Genomic DNA, 26,179 nt, shown 5'->3' with positions numbered 1-26,179 from the left:
TACTATTAGTTTCATAGCCACACAGTTCTGTATCCTCCACCAAACCTTCCAGTTGCCAACCTCTCCTTTTCCAACTGGGAGCACGGTGGACACTGACTGCTGATGGGGATATATACCTTTCTCTTTCTTTTCTTATTAATTTTCGTTATATAGCGGTAAGGCCCCGTTCACACGTCCGTGATACACGTGCGTGTTTGGTCCGTTTCCGTATATACCGGAGACACGGCCAAACGTGCACCAATGTTAATCTATGATTGTGGTCACACGTCCGTTATTTCATTATGTCCGTGTGTGCGTGTCCGTGATCCGTATGTCTTTGCGTTTGGCACGGATGCATGTCCGTTATCTGCACGGAGCACGCACACGTGGACACAATGAAAGTCTATGGGTATGTGCACACACGTTAGTAAACACGTATGCATATACCTATAGTCCGTGTCCGTTTGGTGTTTTTATTTCTAGTGATGTCGGCTATTCTTTCTATTTCTGTGTATGTCGGTCAATCTCCCTGAGTCCGTCGGTCAGTCTCTCTGTCTCTCTGTCGGTCTCTCTGTCTGTCTGTCCCTCTCTCACAGTCTGTCGGTCAGTTTCCCCCCCTCTCTCATACTTACCGTTCCCCGATCTTCGGCGCAGCGCTGCACGGCATTCACACTGCTGCGGCGGCTTTTACTATTTTGAAAAAGCCGGCCGCCCATTAAACAATCTCGTATTCCCTGCTTTCCCCGCCCACCGGCGCCTATGATTGGTTGCAGTGAGACACGCCCCCACGCTGAGTGACAGGTGTCACACTGCACCCAATCACAGCAGCCGGTGGGCGTGTCTATACTGTGCAGTAAAATAAATAAATAAATAATTAAAAAAAAACGGCGTGCGGTTCCCCCCAATTTTAATGCCAGCCAGATAAAGCCATACGGCTGAAGGCTGGTATTCTCAGGATGGGGAGCTCCACGTTATGGGGAGCCCCCCACCCTAACAATATCAGTCAGCAGCCGCCCAGAATTGCCGCATACATTATATGCGACAGTTCTGGGGCTGTACCCGGCTCTTCCCGATTTGCCCTGGTGCCGTTGGCAAATCGGGGTAATAAGGAGTTATTGGCAGCCCATAGCTGCCAATAAGTCCTAGATTAATCATGTCAGGCGTCTATGAGACACCCTCCATGATTAATCTGTAAGTTACAGTAAAAAAACACACACACCCGAAAAAATCCTTTATTTGAAATAAAAAACACACACAAATTCCCTCATTACCAATTTATTAACCCCGACAAACCCTCCATGTCCGGCGTACTCCACAGTCCTCCAGCGTCGCGTCCAGCTCTGCTGCATGGAGGTGACAGGAGCAGCAGAAGACACCGCCGCTCCGGTCACCTCCACACAGCAAATGAGATGAGTAGCGCGATCAGCTGCTGTCAGTCAGGTAACTCGCGGCCACCGCTGGATCCAGCGGTGGCCGCGAGTTACCTGACTGACAGCAGCTGATCGCGCTACTCACCTCATTTGCTGTGTGGAGGTGACCGGAGCGGCGGTGTCTTCTGCTGCTCCTGTCACCTCCATGCAGCAGAGCTGGACGCGACGCTGGAGGACTGTGGAGTACGCCGGACATGGAGGGTTTGTCGGGGTTAATAAATTGGTAATGAGGGAATTTGTGTGTGTTTTTTATTTCAAATAAAGGATTTTTTCGGGTGTGTGTGTTTTTTTACTGTAACTTACAGATTAATCATGGAGGGTGTCTCATAGACGCCTGACATGATTAATCTAGGACTTATTGGCAGCTATGGGCTGCCAATAACTCCTTATTACCCCGATTTGCCAACGGCACCAGGGCAAATCGGGAAGAGCCGTGTACAGCCCCAGAACTGTCGCATATAATGTATGCGGCAATTCTGGGCGGCTGCTGACTGATATTGTTAGGGTGGGGGGCTCCCCATAACGTGGAGCTCCCCATCCTGAGAATACCAGCCTTCAGCCGTATGGCTTTATCTGGCTGGCATTAAAATTGGGGGGAACCGCACGCCGTTTTTTTTTAATTATTTATTTATTTATTTTACTGCACAGTATAGACACGCCCACCGGCTGCTGTGATTGGGTGCAGTGTGACACCTGTCACTCAGCGTGGGGGCGTGTCTCACTGTAACCAATCATAGGCGCCGGTGGGCGGGGAAAGCAGGGAATACGAGATTGTTTAATGAGCGGCCGGCTTTTTCAAAATAGTAAAAGCCGCCGCAGCCGTGTGAATGCCGTGCAGCGCCGGTGATCGGGGATCGGTGAGTATGAGAGAGGGGGGGACACTTCAGTCAATCGGGGGATTAGCGGTCAACGGTGAATCCTTCACAGGTGACCGCTAATCAGTACTCGACACAGACAGAGCCGCGGTATGAGGATGAAGTCGGGTGAAGTTCACCCGAGTTCATTCTCATCGCGCAACTCTGTCTGCTGTCAGCCGACATTTATAAACGACATTGTGCATCACACACACGGACATTACACACGGACATTACACGTACACATACACGTTAATTCCACACGCACACACGGACGTTCTGCACACAAACACGGCTAGCATACGCAATTCACACAGGTGCCACACGGACCATGAAAACGGACACAAAAACGGGACACGGACCCGAAAAACGGCCCGTAACACACGTGCGTGTTTTTCACGGACGTGTGAAGGGGGCCTAACATAGTATATACCACTTTATCCAAATCTGCCAGTCCCACTGTAACAGATGGTGTTTCTTCAGCAAATGTTACTGTTGCTTAACCACCAAATCCACGGACCAAAACTTTTTTCCCCTTTCCAGCACACCTGTTCCCCTTTCCACCAGCATCTGTCCTTTTTCAACTCATTTTGGTATATGACCAAAAGTGCAACTCTGCAGGGACACCGTACTCAACGCCATCTCAGCACAGCAGCCAGCCCTCGGTCCCTCAGATGTGGACAAGTAAAAGACCATTTCCTCCTATCCATGACAAAGCGTTGAGATTCACTCTGTGCAGCACTGGTGTTTAGTGGAAAAGTAGATCTAAGATTGCGTACCACATTCTGCAGATACTCCTGTATACGTGCGTCCATTTCTATGGCAGGAATTATTTTGCCAAATTTTGTCTTGTACCGGGGATCTAACAGTGTGGCAACCCAGTATTCTGGATTACTTTGAATTCGTACAATCCGAGGGTCATGTTGTAGGTAGTGCAGCAAGAAGGCGCTCATGTGTCTTGTGCATCCAGGAGGACCAAGTCCTTGGTGTGTTGGTGGCAGAGAGGTGAGAATCGTGCCTCCTTCCTCTGCCCTCTCCCCACAACCTCGCACAACCGAAATGTGAGCAAGCTCTCACTCATCTGCTGAGTCTTCCATGCCCATCGCCAGTTCGTCCTCCATTTCTTCATGGGCTCCTGCACCTTCCTCAACACTTTTTGCTGATACTATGCGCCCTTGTTAATCCCTCTCCCTCACCATGACTGCCGCATAGGTGCCGCTGACCATCTGGACCTCGTAGATCTTGTTATCCCTTCCGCATATGACTCCTCCTGTACTTCCTCCCCTTCCTCTTGTCCCAACACCTGACTCCGAATAATAATTACAGTGTGCTCCATCATGTAGATGACCACAATTGTCACGCTGAGAATGACATTGCCAGTGCTAAACATCTTCGTCGACATTTGTAAACTGTGTAGCAGGGTGCATAGGTCCTTGATCTGACACCACTCCAGCAGCGTGATCTGCACCACCTCTGGATCAAGTTATCCCAGGCTATATGTCATAACGTATTGCAGCAGGGTTCGGCGGTGCTGCCACAAACGCTGCAACATGTGCAGATTCAAATTCCTGCGTGTGGGCACATCGCATTTCAGGCGTTTAACCACCAGACCTAAAGACTTCTGTAGCGACGAAAGTTGTTGAGCTGCTGTGTGCGCACGATGGAAGTGAGCACATAGCGAGCGTGCCCGCTGCACAAGGCCATGTAGGCCGTGATGGTGTTTTAAAAATTGCTGGAGAATTAGGTTCAACACGTGAGCCATACAAGGCACGTGTGTCACATTGCCCTGACGATGGCCCGCAGCCAGATTTGCATCATTGCCGCACACGGCTGTTAAGTCACCAACGGAGTACGCTCCGTCAATTTGTACTCCGGTCGCCAGGTGACAACGTGTTCCTTTCATGAATAGTGCTGATGATGGGAGAGGAGTCGATGCCAGCGGCGCAGGTGGACGCAGGTTATGCTCACCCACTGGGCTGCATTACCTTGACAGATGCAGAATCTCTGGCTGAATGTAGCTGGTGGGTATCTCACAGATGAAATACCATCATTCAGCTACAACCAATGGGAAGACACCACACCCTTTTTTATGCCCATCCTGTCTGCAGACCACTGCCAGACATAGCTCTGCTTTTACCCCCAGTTCAGTTTTATGATTTTGTGTGCTTGTTACCTGACTACTTTTCCTGCTTGCTGTTTATGTACCTTGTTGGCCGATCCGCATTTCACCTCTGCTTGTTTTCTGATTAAGTCCTGGCTGTCCCATTCTGTTCCTGTTCCTCAATTAATGTTTTGACTCTGCCTGACTACTATTCTCTGGAACTGCAGCCTTCCACAGGTATTAATCACCTTGGGCCCTGTGCAATTCCTAATCCCTGTATAGGGGTTAAAGGGTTTCAGGGTTCTAGGGGTCCTGCTTGGTGAGTGGCTTCCCTCTAGCCTATCATTTACAGCCCATCTGAGTGTGTGGATCAAGGAAGGCGTTACACCGTGCTCTCTGCAGAAGGCCATGTGGGCCAGGATAGTGCTTTAAAAATTGCTGGACAACCAGGTTCAACACGTGAACCACACAAGGCACGTGTGTCACATTGTCACAGCGAAGGGCCGCACCCATGTTTGCATCATTGTCGCACCCGGCCTTCCCTGGCTGCTGGTTGAGTGGAGACAACCATTGATGAAACTTGGTCTCCAGAGCTAACCGTCCACAACTTCTCAGCGGTGTGACTCACATTTCCCATACATTTCAAAGTAAAACTTTGACCGCCTGATGGCATTGAGCTCTGCTGCCAGCATAGTAAGGAGGTGTGTGGTAGTCCTTGTGCGCAGTTACAAGGAAGGGTGGCCTGACCACACAGGGTTTGCGCCAAGGTGGAGGACCCACACGAGGTTGAAGAGGCAGAAGCAGTGTATTAACTTCTACATACAGAAGAAGGATTGAAACAACTCGTGGGGACGGCAAGACTTGTACAGCAGACCCTTCTCCATCTCTCCCCACAGTAACCCATTGCCCAGTCAGCGACATGTAACGCCCCTGTCCATGCTTACTGGGCCAATTATCTGTGGTGAAAAGCACCCTGTCACACAGAGTTTCTCAAGGAATCAGTGATGTTTAGTGCGACATGCTGGTGTAGCGCGTGCACGCCTTTGTTGGAGAAGGAGTGGCGCCTGGGCATCGGCTCTTGGGGCACTGCGATGGGCATAAGGTCTCGAAAATCCTCGGTTAAAAAGGTTGGAAAGGCAGCATTTTGGTAGCCAACAGTTTCCAGATGCTGAAAGTCAACCTCTAAACCATGTCATGCCCTTCTAAAAGCATGTAAAACACAGCGCGGGGACTCCAACCACAGTCTCCCTCGTTTCCACTAACTGGGCCACACACACCCCACTTGACTGGCATCGGTTGAGCCCCCTTTTGAAAAAGAAAAAGATGCTTTGCATGAAGCACTCTCAAAAATACGCGTGCCTTTCCCGTCCCCTGGCTGACCCAGGGGAAGAAAAGTCCTCTGAGAGCCATGACTTGTTCATCTTGGTTCTTTTAGAAACACAGCGAGGGGACTCCAACCACAGTCTCCCTCGTTGCCACTAATTGGGCCACACACACCCCACTTGACTGACATCAGTTGATGCCCCTTTTCAAAATGAAAAAGATGCTTTGCATGAAGCACTCTCAAAAATACGCGTGCCTTTCCCGTCCCCTGGCTGACCCAGGGGAAGAAAAGTCCTCTGAGAGCCATGACTTGTTCATCTTGGTTCTTTTAGAAACACAGCGAGGGGACTCCAACCACAGTCTCCATCGTTGCCACTAATTGGGCCACACACACCCCACTTGACTGACATCAGTTGATGCCCCTTTTCAAAATGAAAAAGATGCTTTGCATGAAGCACTCTCAAAAATACGCGTGCCTTTCCCGTCCCCTGGCTGACCCAGGGGAAGAAAAGTCCTCTGAGAGCCATGACTTGTTCATCTTGGTTCTTTTAGAAACACAGCGAGGGGACTCCAACCACAGTCTCCCTCGTTGCCACTAACTGGGCCACACACACCCCACTTGACTGGCATCGGTTGACCCCCCTTTTGAAAAAGAAAAAGATGCTTTGCATGAAGCACTCTCAAAAATACGCGTGCCTTTCACCTCCCCTGGCTGACCCAGGGGAAGAAAAGTCCTCTGAGAGCCATGACTTGTTCATCTTGGTTCTTTTAGAAACACAGCGTGGGGACTCCAACCACAGTCTCCCTCGTTGCCACTAACTGGGCCACACACACCCCACTTGACTGGCATCGGTTGACCCCCCTTTTGAAAAAGAAAAAGATGCTTTGCATGAAGCACTCTCAAAAATACGCGTGCCTTTCACCTCCCCTGGCTGACCCAGGGGAAGAAAAGTCCTCTGAGAGCCATGACTTGTTCATCTTGGTTCTTTTAGAAACACAGCGCGGGGACTCCAACCACAGTCTCCCTCGTTTCCACTAACTGGGCCACACACACCCCACTTGACTGGCATCGGTTGAGCCCCCTTTTGAAAAAGAAAAAGATGCTTTGCATGAAGCACTCTCAAAAATACGCGTGCCTTTCCCGTCCCCTGGCTGACCCAGGGGAAGAAAAGTCCTCTGAGAGCCATGATTTGTTCATTTTGGTTCTTTTAGAAACACAGCGAGGGGACTCCAACCACAGTCTCCCTCGTTGCCACTAATTGGGCCACACACACCCCACTTGACTGACATCAGTTGATGCCCCTTTTGAAAATGAAAAAAATGCTTTGCATGAAGCACTCTCAAAAATACGCGTGCCTTTCCCGTCCCCTGGCTGACCCAGGGGAAGAAAAGTCCTCTGAGAGCCATGACTTGTTCATCTTGGTTCTTTTAGAAACACAGCGAGGGGACTCCAACCACAGTCTCCCTCGTTGCCACTAATTGGGCCACACACACCCCACTTGACTGACATCAGTTGATGCCCCTTTTCAAAATGAAAAAGATGCTTTGCATGAAGCACTCTCAAAAATACGCGTGCCTTTCCCGTCCCCTGGCTGACCCAGGGGAAGAAAAGTCCTCTGAGAGCCATGATTTGTTCATTTTGGTTCTTTTAGAAACACAGCGAGGGGACTCCAACCACAGTCTCCCTCGTTGCCACTAATTGGGCCACACACACCCCTCTTGACTGACATCAGTTGATGCCCCTTTTCAAAATGAAAAAGATGCTTTGCATGAAGCACTCTCAAAAATACGCGTGCCTTTCGCCTCCCCTGGCTGACCCAGGGGAAGAAAAGTCCTCTGAGAGCCATGTCCACATTGTCAGTGGACAGACACGTGTGCTTATCTGCCAGCAGACCCCCAGCAGCACTGAAGACAGGTTCCGAGAGAACGCTGGCTGCAGGACATGACAAGATCCCCAAGGCGTACGTGGCGAGCTCAGGCAATTTATCCAGATTGGAAGCCTAAAATGAGCAGGGCTCAAGTTGCACAATAATGGAATCGATGTTTCCTTGCATATACTCATATATCTGTGTGTCCTCCTCTTTTTCCTTGTCCAGCTCTTTTGTTTTCGCATGAGTATATGTCCTTGTCACTTTCCCATGTGTTGTGAGTTGTTTGTCACCTTTTGGACACCTTTGAGGGTGTTTTCTAGGTGTTTTTCTGTGTTTGTGATTGCCTGCCATTGTTTCCTATGCAGTTCGAGTTCGGTTCGTCGAACGTTCGACGAGCCGAACTCGAACGGGACCTCCGTTCGGCGAACCGACCTCGAGCCGAACCGGGACCGGTTCGCTCATCTCTAATTATAATCAAAAACCTATAAACCTTTTTAGTTATGAAAAGTTATTGACTAACAGTGATTGCTCACGACATGACACAGTTGCAGTCCACACTTTCTTAACAGTAATTGTGGAGTATCTCAAGACTCTCATCTATGGGATTCGTCATATCCACTACTTCAGCGATGGATCTGCAGCCCAGTACAAAAATTTCAAAAATGTTCTCAACTTGTGCCACCACAATGCTGATTTCAATATCAGCGCTGAATGGAATTTTTTTGGTACCAGTCATGGAAAGGCGCCCTGTGATGGGATTGGAGGGACAGCAAAGAGTTTGGCAGCTCGTGCCAGTCTTCAACGCCCAACTGAAAACCAAATACTGACCCCGGTGGATTTATTCAACTTTTGCAATGAGCAACTGCATGGAATCACGTTTTTTTTTGTTCCAAAAGAAAAAATTGATGAAATATGGGTAGTTCAAGAGGAAAGGTTCAAAGATGGACATACAATTGCTGGAACAAGAGAAAATCACCAGTTTGTGCCAATTGATGACAAAAAGATTCGCATTTCAAGGGTGTCAAATGACCCATCTTTCATTGCCCATGTAGATAGATCTGTCAGATCAGAAATGCCTTTTGTGCCAATTGCAAACCTCCAGTCAAGGCAATACATTGCCTGCATTTACAATAGGAACTGGTGGATTGGAAATATTTCTGAAATTTCAGTCGACGACCATGATGCATTAATACATTTTATGCATCCTCATGGACCAGCTAGCTTCTTTCACTGGTCTGTGAGAAATGATACATGCTGGATTCCCGAGCAGTCAATCATTGCAATAATTCCAGCACCAGCTGCAACAGCAATGGGCCAACAATACAGCTTCTCTGAACCGATTATGTTGCAAATTCAGCAACAATTCCAGACCACTTAGACTGAACATTATGGCTTGGGAACCAACAAAAGATACCCAATATTAGGCTTGGGATTCTAGGCAAAGACACCCACCCTCAGGTTTTGGAACCTGCGATAAAGAGACCGCCTGCGGCTGGCCTTGCACGGCTATCAGCCATGGCTCCTAGGCGATGGGGCTGCCAATTCTCGAAAGGCAGAATTATTACAATTCTTAATAGGATTATAATACCAATTCTTAGGGAATTGGTTGTGGTATAACCACCATGGACCAACGCAAGGGTTTGAATAGTGCAGTTACCATTCATTGCGCATTAATAAATAACACCATGTTCAGTGGCATTTTTCTTTTCTTAAACTGAGAGACTCCAAAAAAACAATTATCCTTGTATAGAAAAATGTGCTCTTTCTAATGATATCAGAATTAATATATTTTAGGGGTACCCTTTTTGAGAAATTTGACCTAAAAATAAGTAAAATTCGTTTTTTTAAGTTTTTTTCATCATATGTGGGTGTGAATATTTCCACAAATACATATGCTTTGACTGTGATATTACAGCAATGTAAAGTCATATAGATGTTTAGTGTACAGGGCAAAGCACCAGTTACTATTGGTTTTTGGTCTTGAGTTATATATGGGCAAAGTTAGGCATAAATTTTATGCAAGGCGTTTAACAAGCTACTTTGACACAAAATTGCGGCTGAAATATTGTTTTGTCATAGCCGGTAATAATTTTATCGTGTTTAGCAGCAAAAGTTGAGCTAGTATGCCAAATTTCAGCATCATAGCCAGTATACAACTCTAATGGCTATGTGCCAAAGTTTGCAAAATCCTCTTACTGAAGCCGCAGGCTTGGTGGAACCTCCAGTGAAAGGTCAACAGTGCCCAATGTATTTGAGATCTGGCCCTAAAAATTTACAGAACCTCTTTTCAAACATACATGTACATCCTTATAAATTTTCAACAAAATCGGAGAAGGTCGAGTGGGGACGATTTCTAAAACTGGTCCACTTGATGTGGAATGACCCAGGAGCCAGACAGGTCCATGGGCCGCAAGCAAACCGTATGTTGCGCAGGCCTGCTCTAATGTAAGGTTTTTATTTCTTCTCATTTAAACCAAAAACCTCTATTTTGGTGTCATACTTCTACAAAACAATGATCCACTTGACTTCTTGTTTGTCCAGGTGATCTGTAGCAAATTGCATTAGGGCAGCAATGTTCATTTTGGAGCACAGTGACTTTCTCCTTGCAATCCTGCCATGTACATTGTTGTTCAGTGTCCTCTTAATGGTGGACTCAAGTACATTAAAATTACCGTAACTAATGTGAGAGAGACTTTTATTTGCGGTTACCCTGTGGAGTACTATACATTTTGCATTTTGAGTATTCTTTGTGGGTCGACCACTCTTGAGGAGAGTAACAATGTTCTTGAATTACTTCCATTCGTACATAAGTTGTCTGACTTGATGGATTGATGGAGTCCAAACCCTTTAGCGATGGTTTTGTAACGTTTTCCGCCCTGCTGAGCACAAACAACTCTTCCTCTAACATTCACAGAAATCTCCTTTGTTTTTGCCATGCTACACTCATACAAATGTGTTTTAAAGATTAGAATTTGTTATATTCCATTTCTTAAAATAAAATAGGTCACCCAGTCAAACACACACCTGATTGTCACAACATTGATTGAAAACATCAGAATTTAAATTTCACTTTTTAATGGATTGTTCAGATTTGGCACAAAAATATCTGCATTCATTCTATTTAATTACACACTTGTGAATCCTCACATTGCATGCTGTCAGGAGTTTCCGGTGCCATGAGTGACCACTCAAGCGACTGCAATTACCCAATATGCATGCTCCCGGCCAAATGGTCTAATGAGACAGGCCGCATACATCTAGTCGTAATGTGGTGGGAAGTATGCCTATCACATATTTGTAGTCACATGACTGCACCGTCTCGCCATCGACACCGGAGAATCCTAACAGCGTGTGCTATGCACAATGTGGGTAGTCAAAAAATCAGAACTGTAGGATAGCTTAGCAAAACTAGCTAGACCACTGCTTTATGACTATTCAAAAATTCAGGACAGCCTGTTTAAATATCTCTGCAAAATCATACAGAACATAATTGTGCTGATTCATTAAAACTGGCATTGCGCATGGCTCACTGGAGTACAATGCACCAAATTCATTAAGAGGCATATTTGACTTAATGAACTCGATGCTTCTCCTTTTCCTCTTTGGAAAAGTTACTTCAGTCAGTGACTGGAGTAGCATTTCTGGCATAACAATGAGGGCTCTTTTGCTGAATTTAATGGGTGAGCATAGTCATGCTCATTCCGCCCCAACAGCTTCCTAGCTCTATCACTAATCAAAAAACTCCGTTGATAGTCACCATAAGGCCAGGGCCACACGGGGACTATTGCGATCCTCGCATGACACTCGGCTCACACTGACAGCATAGCGGGAGCCGAGTGTCATGTGAGTGTCATTGCGACTGAGGTCCGATCGTGCGATCGGACCACAGCTGCGGGGGGCGGGCCAGCACTGAGGAGGGGCGGGCTGACTCTGAGGAGGGGAGGGAGGGATTTATCTCCCACTCTCCTCCGTTGCCGGCTATTGCCATTCTCGCTCTGCATTCGCATTACACTGGTGTAATATTGGTCCTAGTGAAATGCGATCTTTTATCGCATTCCACTCGCTCCGATTTTCATGCTGTGTGTCTTAGGCCTTAGTAAGCATGTACATACATCCAAAATTCCCTAACGGGTGCGGACAAGAACACCAAGAAAGGAAACAGTGACAAGAAACAAAAAATATATTAATAAAATATCATATTTTTATTGCAAATTTCTTTAAAAAACTATAACATACATGGGATACAATAATGACAGAGATACTCCTAAAAAAGGCAACCACACCTTCAAAAGTGCCCTTTGAGGAAGTCCTTAGCGGATGAAACGTGTCAGGTTTGTCAGCACACCGCATTTGTGAACCACTCACCAAGGTAATGCAATACATTTAATGATATATATACTACTTGGCTCCTTTCCAACATCCTATTTTGATCATAGGAAGATTTTGCTCTGTAAAGAATCATAGGTTTGGGGGATTCTATGTGGCACTTGCATACTATATATTTAAACCCCTTATGCTTTGTTAGACAAAAATCCTTTGTAGACATTATTGTACTATAACAATCTGATGCAGTTTACTTTAGTCTCAATGGTTACATGGGGTAGGAAACTTGGTTTTGCATGCATGGTCACTTTTGAAGGTGTGATTCCCTTTTTTGGGAGTATCTCTGTCATTATTATATTCCATGTATGTTATAGTTTTGTAAAGAAATTTGCTATTGTAATGATATTGTATTCATATATTTTTAGCTCCATAGCTTTGTCTATTTTGGCATAGAGGATTCAAACTAGCACGACAATGCCAAAATGTGCAAAACTTTCGAGACTTTGCAAAGCATTTTATACATAAGAGCTATCACCCCCAATAACTTTTCAACTGGAATTACTTGGAAAACATTAACCCTTGCTTATCTGTTGTAGCATACTTGTTACGGCTTCACTATTGTTTTCTTCATTCAATTTTTTAGAAAAGACACCTAAATTTGCGTTTATTACTGGTGATAATAAGCTGCAATTAGCTTGATCTTTGCAATATCCAGCCAAAAACTGAAAACTCCCCATTGGCTACAGATTAGACCACCATCTAAAAAAAGATTTTCCTAATTTTTTTTTTCTAAATAGAAGATGTGAATTGCTCTCTTTTTGCATGTATGACAGCAGTCCTGGCATTGCGGATCAGGCATAACCCTACATCCTTCTGGACCTACTGTATTCACCAGTAAATACTCCATCGTGTGTGGTCCTGTGTTTACAGTTATCATGAAAATAAACAAATCAGAAATAATTAATTATCCATGAAGATTTTCTAATATTTGTGGCTATTGACATTTGCTAAATCACTAAATGAAGTCAGTCTGATCACATCTTCATTGGTAGCATGTGTTTAATTGCTGCTTAGAGGCAGCGCTCCATTCTATGCTGTTCAGTGTAATCATGAAGCCAAGCAATGATTATATTTCACAGATAATCATGATACTCATACAACAAACAGTCATAAACACAAATAGAGAAATCTATGGAGAGCACTTTACATTTTCCATCACAGCACTATAGCTGTGAGCTTCACTAATAAGGTTAACCAGTTAGCTGCTAACAAAACTGTGTACAACCCCCCCACAATGGCACAAATGCGAGGTAGAAACAGGCATCACTGCAATACGATACCTAGCATCTGAACTGATCCAGGTATACATTATACGTATGTCAACTAAAATAGCAGATAGTCCAGCACTCAATCTCCCATATGTTTAAAAGTGCTTTATTAATACATTAAAAAATGTTTAGCACAGTTAATAACTAGACATCTTGACAAAAAATAAAAACCTTCCCTACGCATTTCAATCTAGTATGTTTGATCAGTTCTTCCTCATAGCACGTATGGTGCATAATAGTTATTGCTATAGAGACTTAAAAACATCCCATTTTCCTTTAGCAATGTATCCTGTTAGTTTTTAAAGTCATTGGTGCAGAATCTTTCTTTTTACCCACAAACAGCGCCACAATTTTTCATATGTCTGATAATGCAGTCTAGACTGATTTCCTACAAAGGTCTGCGCTGCCCTGATACAAAACTAATGTCCTAGTTTTGGTAAAAATGTGTTTCTGATCAAAGCAATTTATATAATCTGCTAATATAGTTAAATTATCACTGGTGTCATGATCTTCATACATCTGCTCTGATCCTAGATCTCAGCAGATCCACTTCTGGCTTGTGCCCCCCATCACATAAGAGAGCTCATGTCTTGGTTTGTGACCAAAGTTGTGTGTAAAGGGGACTGGCTGACTGGCTCATATGGCTTATTAGCTATGATAGAAAGGGGACTGGCTGACTGGCTCATATGGCTTATTAGCTATGATAGAAAGGGGACTGGCTGACTGGCTCATATGGCTTATTAGCTATGATAGAAAGAGGACTGGCTGACTGGCTCATATGGTTTATCAGCTATGACAGAAAGGGGACTGGCTGACTGGCTCATATGGTTTATCAGCTATGACAGAAAGGGGCCTGACTGACTGACTCATATGGTTTATCAGCTATGACAGAAAGGGGACTGGCTGACTGGCTCATATGGTTTATCAGCTATGACAGAAAGGGGACTGGCTGACTGGCTCATGTGGCTTATTAGCTATGATAGAAAGGGGACTGGCTGACTGGCTCATATGGCTTATCAGCTATGATAGAAAGGGGACTGGCTGACTGGCTCATATGGCTTATCAGCTATGATAGAAAAGGGACTGGCTGACTGGCTCATATGGCTTATCAGCTATGATAGAAAGGGGACTGGCTGACTGGCTCATGTAGCTTATTAGCTATGATAGAAAGGGGACTGGCTGACTGGCTCATGTGGCTTATTAGCTATGATAGAAAGGGGACTGGCTGACTGGCTCATATGGCTTATCAGCTATGATAGAAAGGGGACTGGCTGACTGGCTCATATGGCTTATCAGCTATGATAGAAAAGGGACTGGCTGACTGGCTCATGTAGCTTATTAGCTATGATAGAAAGGGGACTGGCTGACTGGCTCATATGGCTTATCAGCTATGATAGAAAGGGGACTGGCTGACTGGCTCATATGGTTTATCATCTATGATAGAAAGGGGACTGGCTGACTGGCTCATATGGCTTATCAGCTATGATAGAAAGGGGACTGGCTGACTGGCTTGTATGGCTTTTCACCCACAGTAAGTCACCCTGATGGTAACATGGCGACACAAGAAACTGCAGTGTCATGCACTGGCTTATCAGCTATGATAGAAAGGGGACTGGCTGACTGGCTCATATGGTTTATCAGCTATGATAGAAAGGGGACTGGCTGACTGGCTCATGTGGCTTATCAGCTATGATAGAAAGGGGACTGGCTGACTGGCTCATATGGCTTATCAGCTATGATAGAAAGGGGACTGGCTGACTGGCTTGTATGGCTTTTCACCCACAGTAAGTCACCCTGATGGTAACATGGCGACACAAGAAACTGCAGTGTCATGCACTGGCATTACACGGGTATCTTAAAGGTCTGTTTACATTATACGATCTGCAGCTCGAGATAACCATAGATTAAGACATATTGGTCAACCGTCAGTTGCTTAATAGCCTGTTTATACAGGCAGATTGCATAATGATATGCACAGAGGACGGTCAGTAATTGATTGTGATGTGGCAATTGGTTGCCATTGTTCTCTCAAATTAAGGGCCTATTCACACAGATGATGTGCCTCTAAGAATTATGATCTTTTGGGCAAACCAAAAGCTTGTTTCAACCAAGATCATGCATTTTGCTTTAACATCAGGTGATAAGCATGCTGTGTGATTATTGAGAAATGAGTGTTCCTAGGAACCTCTGTTCCCCATAACCGTGCAGTGTAAATTCACTTTTGGTCTGGGCACCTTGTTAACTTAGGTATATAGTAAGTTCTGTCTAGCAAATTTAACCCCTTAATGTCCAGTGACATATTTTTTGATCGTTGGACATGTATGTATGTTGATATCTTATGCCGCTAGCTGAGTGCAGAGTCCAGATACAGTAGAATGGGACTGTTACCAAAGGTGCCACCTGGTAGTTGAGCTGATATAGCAGCAGGAAGGAAGTGAGGGTCAAAGGGTAGTGCCAGATGTGGGAAAGAGGTTTGTTGGAGGTCTCGAGAAGAGCCAGTTTAGAAAAGGATTCAAGTATGCGAAAACGTGGTCTTGGTGCTAGGTCCAGTCAGGGAACCCTGAGGTATCCTCCAGATGTCCGGAACCTACAGCTCACCCCAATGGGCTTAGAGAGTCGTCTTGCTAGAGAGCCACTGAGGCCCAGAATCGGATGGAGGTGAACGGAGTCGGAGAAGGAGGCACAGAGCCTGAAGCATGAGAACGAGATCCAAGATAGGTCAAAAGGTAGTACCTAACACAGAGAGGAAGGAAGCAAAAGGAAGGCTATGTCTGTCATAACGATGTGAAGAATAAAGTGAACTTTCTTGTTGGCTAAGTGAGCTCTGGTGTCGGTTGTGTTTTTGACTGTCTAAGATGAGGACCACCAGTGGGGTGACAAACACCAGCCTGAAGAAACCAGTAAGTGTTGTGCACCCCACCCGACGTCCCATGAGCACCCAGAGTCTCCTGTTATGATCCGGAACCATAGAAGATCACCACAAATCATTGGCAAAAAGGTGACAAGAGCATTGGCAACTAATCTGGCCACCATCCCCTTACTAACCAACACAACTAGAAGTAGCCGAGGGGTGAACTAACATCCTGTGCACCGCGAACCCAGCCGGAGAACTAACTATCCTAAAGGTAGGAAAGATGAATAACTCTCTGCCTCAGAAAATAGACAAGAATAGCAAGCCCCCCACATTCAAAGACTGCGGTGATATAGGAAAAACACAATACACAGGTAGATGACAGGATTAGCAAAAGGTGAGGCCCCCGCTGACTAAAATAGGAAAAGACAGGAAAGAGACTGATGGTAGCCAGAGAAAAACCCTGCAAAATACCAACTTCCTGATAGTACAAAAAGGCCCTCAGATCGCTCGATCTGAACTCCGTCCTATACCAGGTGCCCTTGTCATACCCAATGAACAGAAAACAAGAATTATAACAAATTCAACAAGCCACAAACACATGGACCCAAAGGAGCAATACTCCACACAGAACTGCAGGGAGTTCCTCAACAATCCACTGAGGGGGAAAATCCCTGGAAGGAAATAAACTGAAACCAACCACAACAAATGACAAACCCAGATAAGCAAAAGAACCAGGCAATAAATAAAGAGCAAGAACTTATCTGGAGTGGATGTGATGTAGAGCAGGATTAAGCAGGCTAGAGATACAAAGAACAACTGACATCCGGCAACAGCCTGCACTCAGACCAGGACTTAAATAAGCAGAGAGTTAGGAAAGGAAACACCCACTGCACAACACACCTGGTCTCTGTCCAAACCCTTCCTGGCCACCAGAGGGAGCCTCCCAGCAGCCAAGACATAACTAACTTTCACAACAGTCTCCTTAGCGAAGGAGTGCGGTGCCTGAGTGGCCCGGGGCTGCCACCTATCTTCATTTGCATCATACAGAAGTGTAAATACACATCATCCAAAGTGCTGCCTGAGCCATCATCTGTATATTTATCCTGTCATTCACTAAGCAATCCATTTCTAATGAAAGTCTATTTTTTAGAACAACTGAAACATCATATGATTATTTGTGGATTGCTGTCACAAAAAACTTCTATTTTTGCATCTAAGAAAAGGAGGGCCTTTCTCTATATTACTTGTATTTGGGATCGAACCATGTTTGTGCATCAACAGTTCCGTGTATGTTATCATCTGAATATCCAGACTAGTTGGAAAGGAGATCCAGGTCTGCCCTGTCAGCCACTAAAATACCCACTGAGATGGACTGAGATCAGTGAGCCGTTCTTACCGTTTTCTCCTGCAACATTGAATCATGTGGCTATCACGTCTTCGGGCATGCTCAGTGGACCTCAGGTTTCTGGCACATAGGCAAAGATCAAGCGTCCATGCCCGAAGTTATGGTATTCACATATAATTCTCTTTTGTATTCTTTTAACACAAATATTCCCCCCTCCCCAAAAAGTAATTATTAAGAATCGGTACACATCCAAAATTCAGTGGTGGCAACAGGTTGCAGTATTGGTGTGGCCTCTATAGATGTGAAATTAGAATAGTATAGCGGGTTTTCAAAAACTCAGTAGTAGTTTGTGACACACGATTTTTTTCTGGCAGATTCTGAGTTTATTTTTTTCTCAGTAGTATTCTTGGTTTGATTGTTTTTGCATTAAGAAAGAAAATAAAATGTAATTGAAATGCATCAGATGCATCTGTAAAAGCTCTATTGTGATCTCTCACTGTTGCCACAAACTCTCCAATATCTACTACTTCTTTCCCTTCCTACCAATTAACTCTTTATAATATTCTTTCATTCAGACACTACACTTATCTTCTTCACTACTATTTGTTGTACAGCGAATACTCTTGGTACATTTTTTTTGTATATTCTTTATTTAGAATGTTTCTTGGTATTACAAAAATGGAATAATAACAATAATCAAGAATAAAAAAATATTTTTTAACCAATAAAAAGAGAGAAAGAGGAAGGAAAAAGAAGCAAATTTGAGCAGTTTATGGCTTTCTCTCTCCTTCTCTACTCCTTAATTGTGAGCTGTGACTTTGTTTCTCTGTCCAGACTCACTCCAAAATGGGTGCTGCATTCCCTGCCGCTATATTTATAAAAGCTATGATAGTCTATCCTGTTCGGCTGTGTTATACCATGTGATGTCAGAGTTGCAAGGCATTATGGGTAAACCCACCAACCATGCCCAAGGTCATGTGAACCTTCTCTTCCTGATTCAATCGTCTGCATTGTGTAGAATGGAAGAGGGCATTTTTGTGATTCAATAATTTTTATTAGGTTTTCAAATTTTGTAAATAAAAGTTATAATAAAAACAAAATATAACACATTGTATAGCATTACATCATGCTATATCCAACACAAATAATATATAAATATACAATAAAGAAATGAACAAATAATACAATATTAAAGTTTGTAAAACCTATGACATACAGTCGGATTAAGAATTTCCATAGTATGATGTTTTCAATTAATGTGTGAGGAGATGGATGTAGTCCAACAATTTTCTTATCAAACTAATTGTATAAGTATCATGTTGTATTACTTTTATAACAGAATTAGAACTAGGTTAGATTTAAAATTCTATGTGTCTTGTTAATAAATTCAGTCCATGGGTCCCATTCTGATGAAATCTGTTCCAGAAGTTATTAATCAGAGCATGCTTCTCTTCGTAGAACCTATGGAGAGATATTTTTCTATTATATCGTAAATATTTTGGAATTTTCTCGGATTTCCAATGTGCCGCCAGTTCAACTTTGGATATGTATTATGATGACCTTGTATTGTATATTTATCGTATCCGAATCTATCGATAAGCAAGCTTATTGTGGAGTTAGCCTTAATTTTTACTTTATTATAAGATTTACTATTTTAGACACTTTCTGCCAAAAGCTTCTGATTCTAGGGCAGCTCCAAAAATATGTAAAATGTCGCCTATTGTATCGCAATCTCTCCAACATGTTGGTTTTTGGCTTGCGAAAATTTTAGCTACTTTGTCCGGTGTAAAATACCATCAGGTATAGATCTTACAATAATCTTCATGTAATGTAGTGCAGATATTAGATAGGTATGTGTATTTAAGAGCTCTATCCCATTGGACTTGTGAGAATTCTACTTTCATGTCCTTTTCCCAGTTAGCTATGTGTGTCATTTTTCTTGTGGTGAGCTCAGAATTATAGGCATCATAAATGTTCTTATGACTCCATATTAGTTTGTTATTCGGGTTGTTTATCAATTTAAGTAGAATTTGGTTATTTTACATTTGGGTTCTGTAAGTTTCCTGATGGTTTTCGTTATTTCTAGATAGAAATACAAGTATTCATCTGATATATTATTTTGTAATTTAAGTCGTAAGAATGGGGTAAAGTTTAAACCATCATATACATTTTGATGTGTTTTAGCAATGACTGGATCCATCTATTGTCTTTGTGTTGTTTGACAAATCTACATGTTTTATCTCTGTATTTTTAAAGATTTCAAAAGTCATTTTGTTTTTGTAGATTTTTTTAATCTTTTCCCAGGAAGTAAATGCAGTGTTAATGGTGCTGCTATCGTAGGTATTGGATTTTATTCCTCCAGAGTTTAGTAGCTGTTCCAGTAAAGGAGAATGGAAAGAATTGTTTCCTGATAATATTAGTTCCAAGTTAACCCAAGCTGGAGTATTTTCATGTCTTATTAACAAATTGTTGGTTTGTTTTAATATATTTAAGTAATAATATGCTTTTATATTAGGTCGGCCATATCCTCCATTAATTTTGTTTTTAAATAATGTATTTTTGGCCACCCTTGTTTTCCTATTACTTCAAACATATTTGTTGATCAATTTTTGCAATTTGACTAGGAATTGGACTGGGCTGATGACAGGTAAACATCTAATTGTGAATAAAAGTTTGGGTAGAATAAACATCTTAGCTACTAATTTTCTACCAAGCCAAGTCATTTTGGTTTTGTTGTATGTAGCAATGCCTTTTTCAATCTGAGATAAGAGTTTATTCATGTTGAGGATTAAGGTTCTTTTAATATCGTTTGTGAGAGAAATAGCTACGTATTCAATGGCGTTTGTAACCCATTGGTATTTAACATTATTTCTAACATTTTCCTGTGCTGTTGGGCTGAGGTTAAGAGCTAGAATTTTTTATTTTTTTCTCATTAATTTTAAATTTGCATACAGTGGTGAATTCTTCGAAAATTTTGTTGATCTCATTGATGGAGTTTAGAGGGTCGCTAAGAGTCATAATTACATCACCCTCAAATAGACTTATTTTAAAGTTTTCTTTGCCTATGGAAATACCTTTAATTTTTTGGTTTGACCTGTTGTTCTGCCAAAGGCTCCATAACCATGGCAAAAAGTAACAGTGATAGGGGGCATCCCTGGCGAGTTCCATTGGTATCATAAAAGTTTTTCGAAGAGAGGTTGTCTGATCTAATTGTAACTGAGGGGCAGGAATATAGCGCCATGATGGAGTTGTGTTGTGTTGTCAAAGCCAAATTTTTTCAGGGTGTTTTCCAAGAATTCCCATCCCAATCTATCAAAGGCTTTCTCAGAGTCAAGCAATAAGAGTAGGGTTGGTGTTCCAGATTCTGTAGCATATTCAATAATGTTTATTAATCTTTTAGTACCGTCCGCTGCTTATCTATTTTAACAAATCCTAATTGGTCTTGATGGATCAATGATTGATCTTTTAATATTTCAGCTAATATTTTTAAAAAATGTTTACATCTCTAGTAATTAGAGAGATGAGTCTATAGCTAGTCACTATTTCAGGGTCACTATTTGGTTTAGGGATGAGGGTTGTATTTGCCTGGAGCATTTCTGCAGGGAATTCTCTGGTGGAAGCTGTGTGATTGAAAATTTTACAGAGGTGAGGTACTAGTAATAAGGAAAATGTCTTGTAAAATTCATTAGAAAACCCATCTGGGCCTGGAGATTTGTTTATTTTCAGGTTTTTAATTGTTTGTGCAATTTCGGAGTCGGTAAATAGATGGTTTAAAATATTTAGTTGTTGCTTGTTTAGTTTAGGAAGCTGCATTTTGGCCAAGAAGTTATTTATTTTGTTGAGGTTATCATTCTGGTCTAGAGGAGTGGAGTTGAGGTTATACAGTTCTTTGAAATTACTCGCAAACACTTCTGCAATGTCTTTTGGGTGGGTATAATAATGGCCGTCTGGGTGTTTTATCTTGTGTATGCTATTCCTAACTCTTTTTTGTTTAATACTATGCACCATATAGTTAGTCGGTTTGTTGACTGATGTATAATGGTTTGTATTTAATATTCTCACATATTTATCATAATTAGCCAGAAGTAAGTCTCTCAGCTGTATATGCGATATCGACATGTATTTGTTGGCTGGGCTGGGGTAGTCTTTCTGTTCTTTTTTTTTTATTTTTTCCTGTATATTAGATAGTTCTGATATTTTTAAGGGCTTTAAAAATATTAGTATAATTGTTATTTTTAAATTTAGGGTAATTGTTTCTGGCCAATCTTGTTTCTTGGAGACATATTATATTTGCTTTACAATTTATAATTTCCTTGCAAATCATGAATCTTCTATTGGGGCTGTTTATACCTTTAACATTTAGTGATAGAATTATGTGCATTTTGGGTTTATAGTGGTTGTGTTGGGGTTTAGTTATGGTTATATGTTATCCATTAAGAGCTGAAATGGGTTACCAAGGTTTTTAACTGACCTAAAATAAAAGATAAAATTCAATCGTATACCAATACTAGTACAATACGAACAGTTAGCAAAAACTGCTACAGTTAATTTGTAATTGGTAAACAAAACAGTAATTTTTCTAAAGTATTTTACTTCAGATACTATATTCAGAAATTAAGGGTTCTTAATTTTGTGACTTGTTGTTCAATGTCCTTACCTATAAGATACTCAAAATACAGAGAAACAAGAAAAAATAATATTGTTCCAACAAAATAAAATCTCCGGGGATTGCCTTTTCATCAGACACTTTCCTTTTGGGCACTAGTCTATTGCTGTAAAGTCTTTAATATACTACTTTAACTCCAAGTACCAATTGTGGTTTCTGGAAAAAAAAAAGGTTATCTATAAAAAAGGGACAACTAATTATGTTACTGTGAGTAATTCATCATGTGAATATTGGGAAAGACATGTATAAATTTTGCATTTTAACAATAACATAAGTAGATAAGCTTGGATTACATTTTTAAAGCTCGAGATTTCTTGAGAAGAAAAAAACAGCCTATCAAAATAAGTCAAGGAATTCAACGAGGCCTAGTCTATGTTGGTCTACCCTGTGGTTCTGGTTGAGGTGCTTCTCGTTGTTCAAGGGAGCTGACAAAGTGGTGGCCATCCTTAGGAGTTGTGATGGGTACGATTTTCCTTCTGAATGAGATCAACAGTTTAGTGGTGAAGCCCTACCTGTACTGGATTCCATTATCCCGGCAGAAGCTAGTGGTTAAATTGCAAGATTTGCGCATTGCCATGGTCTCCTTGGAAAGGTCAATGAATACTTTTATTAGCTCAGAAAATTTAGGGAGATTTCTTATTTCTCTTAATTTTTGCATAAACTCCTCCTTTAAATGGAAAAAAAATGGATTTTTGCTAAGGTATCCCTTGGAGTTTCCTGGGAAATCTGTGTGCGTCTTGGGAATCTGTGTATTCTGTCGATAATAAGTTCTGATTCTTTAACAGAAGGTAGTTCAGCACGTATGATGTTTTTCAAGAATTCACAAAGTCCTTTCGGAGGAATGGATTCAGGGATACCTCTTATCTTGACATTGTTTCTATGATTGCGATCCTTCACATCCGCTACCGTGGCTGTTAATTGGCGAATCTTGTTCCTCATTGTTGCGCTACAAGTCTGCTGAGTGGCTGTTATCCCCTTATTTTTTTATTTTATTCTCATGCTCTGAGAACTTGTTGTTATTAGAGTCTATGCTGGCTTGCAAAAGCTTATTTTGATTATGAAACAGAATATTAAATTTTTCGAACATTGTTGCCATCGTGCTTTTCACATAGTTTTCAGAGGTGTTTTTATCAGATGAAGTGATATCTTCAAAGTTGATTATATGTTTTAATGTATTGCCTTTATTGTCGTCTGGATGTTCTGTTCTGCTTTTCTTTTTTTCTGGACTCAGTATTGGAGATCAGAAAAAAGACTGACTGGAACACCTATATGTGTGAAATAAGTGCTAGCCTAAAAATACATGACTATAATACAGATAAGAAGCTGCACACTAACCACTACAAAAATATAAACATGAAAAATGGTAAAGCATTACTGCTATAGGGATACTATGAACAATGAAAAATACATTTAGCCATCTGGAAAAAATGAAATATGTGAAAATGGTATTGCAAAACTGCTATGAATATTTGAAAGTAATAGAGATGTTTAGCAAATGTATTGATCAATGCAAATGAGCCCAAAAACCAATGAGGTCCCAAAATTTTACAAGAATTACATGTGCAACAAATCCATTAATTTATCTCTAATCCTGACATGTTGCTAAATGACATGTGAGTTCTGCATTACCTGCAGGTACACTACCATTAATTTTTTTTATTCATTAAAGGGTTTTTGCTACCTCATCTGAGAGCAGCATAATGTAGAGACAGAGACCCTAATTCCAACAATGTCAATTAGTGTACTGGGTGCAGTGGATCTGACACAATCAGAGGGTTTTTTTAACTAATGCAGCAGAAATCAGAAAGCAATCCCCACCCACACCAGACCCTATATGTACAATATATATTAATAATGAGCTACTTACCAGAGGAGCAGTGCGTGCTAGACTAGGGCTCACGCACTGCTGTAGTCCAAGCAATGATAACCTCCTGGTGCTAGAACAATTATGGCAAATAAATAGCAACTACGTTGAAAAGAGATACATCTCTGATTTCTGTGTTTTTACCCCTACATCATGCTGTCTTGAGATTACATACCAAAAACCTGTTGACAGATTCCCTTTAAATGTGCATGTACATGCAGGTAGTAATGTAGTGTGAGTGAACTAGTATACTCACCTACCACTGTTCTCTCCGGTGTCTAGTGCCGTTCTTCTCCTTTTCTGAGTGATGTCAACACTCATCAGGCTCTCTGGCTCACTCTATGCACTATGCATTAGATGGAAGCCTCTTTTACGATGTAAGTCTATGGAGCCTCATTCTGACACTCTATAGACTTACATTGTAAAAACCACTTCCAGGTCACATAGAGCGCAGTGTGTCCTGGAGAGTCTGCGGAGTGGTGATATCATTGAGAAAAGGAGAAGAAAGATGCTGGATGTCAGAGAGAGAAGTGGTAAGTGAGTTTATTAATACACTAACACTACATTATATGCACATGTACACACATTCAATGAATAAAAAAAATAATGGGAGTGCTTCTTCAAAGGGTGAAGAGTGCATCTTGCCTGCACTATTTGTGTATTTATTGCCATGGATTTCAGAAGTTGTGCAGTGGAAATGACAGTGGGATTGTTCCATTATAGGCTCCGCTCATTCTTATCTTCTCGTATTTCTTATAATTAAATGAGGGAAACAGTAGACAGCACATGGAAAGAGACCTGAGCCAGAAGCAGCACTGAATTTATGTCAGAAATGTATAAGGGTATAGATTTTACAGTTCCAAAGTGGTAGAATTTTTTTAATGAAGACGTCTAGAAAGTTGCTTAATTTAACACTTAAGAAGCAAATTTAAAAAAAATCTGAAAATAGGTATTCAAAGCCATTACACGCTATTCCAAGGGTAGGAACACGCAGTTTTTTTTAAACAGTCAAAAACGACAGTTTTTCTGCTGGAAAATGCTTCAAGAAATGCTCCTTGCCTTAAAGAGTTTTTCAAATGTTTTTGTAGAGTTTTTTTTCCTGAAGGGTTTTTTGTAGCCTTTTGATTGGACAGTGCCTAGTTTGGAACATTTTCTGTTACAGGGCGCTTCAAAGAAGGGACATTCAAGTTCTTTTCTTCCAATACCCATTTTTCGAAACCTGAAAAATTCCTGAAAGGCATATAAACATTATGTTGTTTTATAATAGAAATGGATTGAAAGAAATTTTTAAGTGTTTCTAGAGCAATTTATAAGGGTTTTTGGAATGGACTGTAAAAATCTCTGTGTGCATATAGCATAATTGCTCCAGTATGTTATAAATTTAACTAGCACAGCATTTTGCCCAACGGGATCATTAATACATCTGATTTTCTCATACAGTAAGAGTGCCATCCATGGATTTCACCAATAGCACTTGTGACAATCTATGGCTAGGTTCGCACACTGCGTCTTTTTGACGCTGCGTTTTTGTGCGTTTTTGGCCGCTAAAAAAGGAAAGAAAAGAGCACCTGCGTCGAAAAAACGCATAAAAAAACGCATGCGTTTCAAAACCTAATGATGTGGCGTCGCCTGATTGGCTTGCGGGTGAGATCACCGATGATACAGCCAGGGGCATGGCTTAGCCTTTAGATAATGCGGCTGAAAGCATGGCAGTGTGTTCAGATCATCCTTTGTTTGCTGGTGAATGTGTGTGGATTTCCGCCATCTTGGCTCCACGTGCGCTCTCGCTATATCGCGACATGTAGTCCTGCGAGAGGGTTACTCTGCAACTAGTTCAGGCAGCTTAGGCAAGTACTCTGCAAGACTGCAGTCTGGCTTCGGTAAGAGGGTTACTCCGCAACTAGAGCAGACTGCTAGACAGGTACCGCACACACAGCTACCTGTATAGTGAGAGGGTTACTCCACTTTCCGGTAGTTCACCTGTTTGGGAACACATATAGCACGGTGTGCTTTCACCTACGTTTCTTCATTCCCCTACTTCGTAGCCTCTGTTAGTACCAACAGAGGATATAGCGACACAATTAATTTGCATATCCCCTGTGCCACTAACAGGGGTTATTGCCAGTTTTCCCTCTTCCCTGTGTTGTGTAACACAGGGAGTGCTAAGGCATATTAGTTCTAACTTTTGTCGCTAGATCTGCCTTTGGGTTATTTAGCAGCAGCTATCTCGCTGCACAGTGG

This window comes from Anomaloglossus baeobatrachus, chromosome 6 (assembly GCF_048569485.1).
Source record: "Anomaloglossus baeobatrachus isolate aAnoBae1 chromosome 6, aAnoBae1.hap1, whole genome shotgun sequence".
Classification (NCBI taxonomy): domain Eukaryota; kingdom Metazoa; phylum Chordata; class Amphibia; order Anura; family Aromobatidae; genus Anomaloglossus; species Anomaloglossus baeobatrachus.
Note: the sequence above shows the minus strand (reverse complement) of the source record.